This window comes from Pithys albifrons, chromosome 3, assembly GCF_047495875.1.
Source record: "Pithys albifrons albifrons isolate INPA30051 chromosome 3, PitAlb_v1, whole genome shotgun sequence".
NCBI lineage: Eukaryota > Metazoa > Chordata > Aves > Passeriformes > Thamnophilidae > Pithys > Pithys albifrons.
This window is the reverse complement of record NC_092460.1, coordinates 12,264,510-12,270,076: the sequence shown is the minus strand read 5'-3', so window position 1 is coordinate 12,270,076 and position 5,567 is coordinate 12,264,510. Positions and strand designations below refer to the sequence as shown.

At 45.0% G+C, this 5,567-nt stretch overlaps 1 long non-coding RNA gene across 1 annotated transcript; it reads right to left on the bottom strand.

Moving 5' to 3' along the window:
• Positions 1 to 3,249: 3,249 nt before the first annotated feature.
• LOC139669265 (uncharacterized) lies at positions 3,250 to 4,462 on the bottom strand. Its single transcript, XR_011697218.1, has 2 exons — positions 4,256 to 4,462; positions 3,250 to 3,943 (listed from the first exon to the last, which is right to left on the bottom strand). It is a non-coding gene; the product is annotated as an uncharacterized lncRNA (long non-coding RNA).
• Positions 4,463 to 5,567: the final 1,105 nt, after the last annotated feature.

Here is a 5,567-nt window from a genome sequence, read left to right as displayed (position 1 = left end):
AGACCTACCACTGGTGAGACATTTTTATAAGTTATTTGCCCACCGTCTCACAAGTCTTTAAACTCCCTGGTACACTCAATCATAGCGGCAGCAATAATCTTTCTGGCACTGCACAATGTGTAGCTATAATACAAATTAAGCACTGAAGCCAGAACAACAGCAGTGATATTAGCAATGGTACATGTGTATCAAACCCCAATAGGATTAAAACTGAATGAAAGACTTCATATACTTTGAAACACAGCTGGGACTGAAAATCCCTAGTTTTGTGAAATTTCTAATTCTGCTTTTCAAAATGTTGTTTGCACAGCAAAGTCTCTGAACAGCATAAAGTGCTAGAGTCACTTTGTTCTGGTACAAATTGTCCAGTAGTTATAGGAACTAGTTTACTATGGGTTAGAAGTCATAAATTAAACTAAGCTAGACACTTCAATAGGATGAAATGGTAAAAATCAAGATTTTGGAGAGTTGAAGCCAAGGCTTTACAAGGTTGACAGGTCATGTCACTGAACAAAGAAAAGGCAGAAATCCAACGGTGAAGAAGACGCTTTGAGACCACCCGAGGGATGAAGTCAGGAGACCACTACCCAAATTCCAAGCCAAAAGGAAAGCTCTGCCCACGTTTTTGCCCAGTCATTAATATGGAAATTACAAGGTGTTAACCATGAACTTAGGCTTATTTTACTTGAACAAGTTTTTGCCCAGTACGAACTGGCTTTGCCTCCAACATTGTCAATAAATACTTTGCTGCTATTAGAATACAAAACTTTCTCTTAGCAGTCACTTTTTCCAGCATTTTCACTTATCAGGGTGCCTGGCTCAGGAGTCGCCTCCACTGCCTGCTGTGGTCTGTGTGCAGGGCAGTAGGAGCTGGGGACACAAGAGATGGGTGGGGTGAGAAGTGCTGGGCTCCTCCCTGGTGGTGGAGAGGAGGGGAAAGGAGGTACCTGTACGGTGCAATGTACTGGGTGACACAGCCAGCCTCCTTGGCACAGGGCAGGTGGAAGCTCAGGTCACACTCCATTTCACAGCAGGTGATGGTGGCCCCGCTCTGGCCACAGATGAAGCAGCACTGGAAAGAGCACAGCAGCCCCATCAGCAGCAGCCCTGGGGTCTCCTCCTGGTCCCAGAGCTGTTGGCAAGGGCAGGTCTTCCTTTCTTGGGGTCTGGGCTAAGCTCCAGCAAACCTCGCCTGGTACAAATCTCCCCGCTCATGTCAGGCTCTCACCTTCTGTGCCAGCCAGTGGACAGCCAGTAGGATATCCTTTGGGAGAAAGCCCAGGAATCCTACCCGCTCATTCCCTTGCTGATGAAGGAGAGTGGCAAAAAACTGCAGGAAAGACGATGCGCTCGTAAGGACAGAGTGGCAGGGACTGCGTGTTGGAAAGCTGGAGGGAACCCAGAGAGCAACTCACCAGGCAGAACATGTGGGCACAGAGACCACATCTCTCAAGTTTTTCCCCACAGATGTCCGGGTCAGCCTCTGATCGTTTACACAGCAGGCATGCTGGAAGGGAGAGAGTCAATGGCACCAGGAATGGCACCTCTGCAGGGCTGGGGACAGCATCCCTGTGGGACTGACCTCAGGGGCTGCTCTGTGCCTGCCTGGATGAAGGACAGGGCTGGAGGCCTTGGAGAGGATGGGCCATTGTGGGCACAGGTGTCCCAGCAGGTGCCTCCTGTCCCAGCTGGGTCCGGCTTGCTGAGGAAAGGAGGGCCCCAGCCCCCGGATGGCTGGATGGCTCCTGCCTCCCCTGCCACCACTTCCAGCCCTGCACTGGCCATCCTTGACAGCCCCTCTGCCCGGCTGTGGGAAGGGCACTTTGGTCTCACCTGGGTCACTCACTCCGGGGGCTTCCTTTGTCCTGTCTGACATGGTGCGTCTCAGCGGTCAGACCCTGACACTGGAACACTGAGGTCTGCTCCACTCTTCTCCGCTGGCTCTGAATTAGGAGAGAGGCTTCTGCCCCTCTCCCCCTTCTCTTGTCCAGTCAAGGAACACCACAGTCACCTTGAGATGCTCCTTTGCTGATTCTGAGAGGTGTGACGTGGGTGAGGTTGCAGCACAGGCTGAGAGCCTGAAACTGTGAGGCTCTCCCTGGGCAGCTCTATCCTCCTCTTCCTTCTCCTCCCGTTGTCAGGTGGCCTGAACCCAGAGTTGCCTTTGTACCCTTGGCCCCACAGGTCACATTGGCCACTGAGACATAAGCCACGTGCTCCTGGAATATGGGCGGGGTTGGCCTCAGCCCCCCACCACCCACTGTGAGGCAGCCCCTCAGCAGCCGAGGGTCCAAGGCAGGTCCCGAGCCCTCCGTTGCCACAGAGTCAGGGCGGCTGCTGCTGCAGCAAGCGCAGGGGCAAATGCCAGGCCCTGGGGCGGCCAGCGAGGTTGGCACTGTTGGACGAAAATGCCGTTCAAGCAGTGCCACTCCAGGGCTCCAGCCCTGGCCAAGGGGAATCTCTGCTCCTGCCCCTGGCATGGGGAACACTGCCAGCAGGCCAGGGAAGGTGATTCCCCAGCAGAGGTGCCCGAGACTGGGAAAAGCCAACATCACTCCAGTCTCTGAACAGGGCAGCAAGAAGGAGCTAGGAAATGCCAGGCCCATCGGTGTCACCTCCTTCCCTAGGAAGATGACATCATCCTGAATGTCATCTCTAAGCTGGTGGAATAAAAGGAAAAATCATGCTTGACAGTCTCATAGCCTTCTATGCTGGAGTGAATGGATGGGTAGGTGAGGGGACAGCAGTGGCTTTTGTTGGGATTGATGGGGTTAACAGCGGGTCTGATGAACCCCTCACTCCTATGGTAATCAATCTTGAGCATTTTAAAGTGTACCCTTGGAACAGAGAAAAGCATGCAGGCAAAATAACAGTAAGTCAGTCAGAGAACGTATCAACAGCAGAACAGGATGGAAACGGCACAGGGGAAAGGGCAGGGACACCCTGTACCTTCCTGATGCCAGGGCAGACGGAGCTCATCAGTTTTCCTTTTCCCTGTCAGAGAGCCATGCTTCCCCAGGCCCTGGGAAATGCTCCTGTGCTGCCAAGGGCACTCACAGACGCTGCTTCGGCCTAAGGGACAGCACAACCAGCTGGGAATGTGGCAGCTGTGCTGCTCTGGACATAGGTAAGAGTCAAAACACTCGGGTACCCCTGGGCTAGGGCCAGGCTGGGCCTGGCAGCAGGTGCCCAGGAGGGCTTGGAGACACTTGGCAGCAGAGGCCTAGGTAGACATAATACATATATATATATGTATATATATAAAACCCTTTATTGAATACCATGCATATATATGTATATATGTATATGTATGTATGTATATGTGTACATATGTGTATTTATGTCTACATGTGTATATATGTATGTGAATGAGTATATATGTGTATATGACTATATGTATGTGTGTGTATATATGTATGTGTGCAAAATTGTACATGCATGTATGTGTGTGTGTATATGTATAGTATGTATATAGGTATATAGGTCTATGTATATATATGTGTGTGTTTATGTGTGTATATATGTATGTACATGTATATATATGTGTGTATATATGTACGATATGTATATATGTGTGTGTATATGTGTATATGTATAGATACATATATAGGAGAATGCACATGTGTCTATTTCTATATGTTTAGATTTATGTATACAGACATGCATATATAAGTATATATGTATGTCTATTTATGCCTAAGTATATGTATATATGTATAATACGTTTACATATTTATTTATGTTTATACATATATATGACTGTGTCTATATGTCTATGTATATCTACATGTATTTGTATACATCTGTATACATGTATATAGGTGTATGTGTATATGTCTGTGTATAGAGATGTATGTATATATGTATATGTACATTATATACATATACTTCTGGGAAACTTTTCATTAACTTCTGGGAAACTTTCAAGCTTCTTCTGGCATTCCTGAAAATATATAAAATATAACATAAAATTATGAATAAAATAATAATGATTAATACAAGTTTCTAAATTCACCTGTATCTTTACATACACTTAAGTAACTGGTCCTGTACATTACAGAGATTCACTAATTTACCTGACGGGACATCATAACATGGTGTTATGCACACTTTTATACTACAGAAGTTTAGTTCCTCGGCAATTACAAAATTGCCAGCCTTTCTAGAGGTCCTGAACTTAATTCTTCATGCAAATAAGCAGCCGTGTTCCCTCCTCATGCCCACAGTTACCAAAGAAGAGATGTTAAATACTCACCTCAATCAATAATCTTCGTCTATCTTCCCAACCATCTTGTTCTTCACTGAGATCCACTGATCTACAAAATAACTTTGGGCCCTCTGCCCAAAAAAGAACAAATTGATTTCCTTAAACACTTCTGAAAATGCTGCTGTTTGTAAAACTCATGAGCAAGACAGCAATCAAGTCAGAAGGTCTATCCTTCATATTCTTCCTATCATTCATAATCTCTTATCCCCCACAACATGATTGGCTCCAACAGAAATGCTCTGAACTACTGCCCTGTGTACTAAGAAAAACAAAAGGCAGCAGCAGTTAATATGCCAAGATAGGAACTGCAGTGAAATTGCACCTGTTTCATTAAGAGCTCAGCACCATTACCCCACATCTCCCAAGAAAATTCATGCCTGCTGAGGACTGAGGTCTCACTTTCAACAGGGCCTGTAAATCAGACAGGCTGGAAGATTTCAGTGCACTAATTGTATGAACACAGCAAGACAGTTCATGACCGTTACCTCATATGTCTCAAGAAAAAAACATTATTTAAGACTGTCTTGATAAGTTACTGCATAAGATACCACAAGGAATTCTTGTTGTGGTCTGTGGAACCATTCGAGGCTGTGAATGTTTGCTGCTGTTTTGTTTGGTTTTAAATACAAAATTCACTATATTCAGAAGAAAAAAAAATCCACATTAATTAGAATCAAGAACGATGTGGACATAAGTGGCTAATAAGAATATTCAACACTATGAATAGTAACACCAGAAGGAGAGGAAAAAATTAATGATGATATATATGCCTGAAAGGCATTTGTGATTTTTTTTTGGTAAGCCCTAAAAGGCCAGGTACATATTAGGCAATTCTCTGAAAAAAATGGAAGCAAGACAGATGTTCAGCGTATTTGTTACCAGCAGTTTGTCATGGGATTCTACCTCAATTTAGACCACAAATACGAATGAAAACTTGCAATTTATTTTTTTCCTTAAACCTCTCACCTGTGTTACAGAACAAATAACTAGACAGGACTTCTTCCCTGACTTTCAGTAAGACTTTTGAAAGAAACCAAAAAAGGAGTGACAGTGAGTAAGTTCTGTTGTACCTCTCAGTCGTTCATCGTCTTTGGAGAAGAAGAAAAATCTTGTACTTTCTCTTTGTGGCAAGCAAAGAAACCTGGACAAACACAAGGAAACTTTAACATCAAGAAAGTTACTGTCAAATTCCATTAATGCAAGTTAAAGCTGTAGTGCTTCAGAGAAACAGAATGCATGGAAGAACATTCCTCCACAGTAACCAAATACGGTCTCCTATAAAAAAGACCCTTTTATAAAA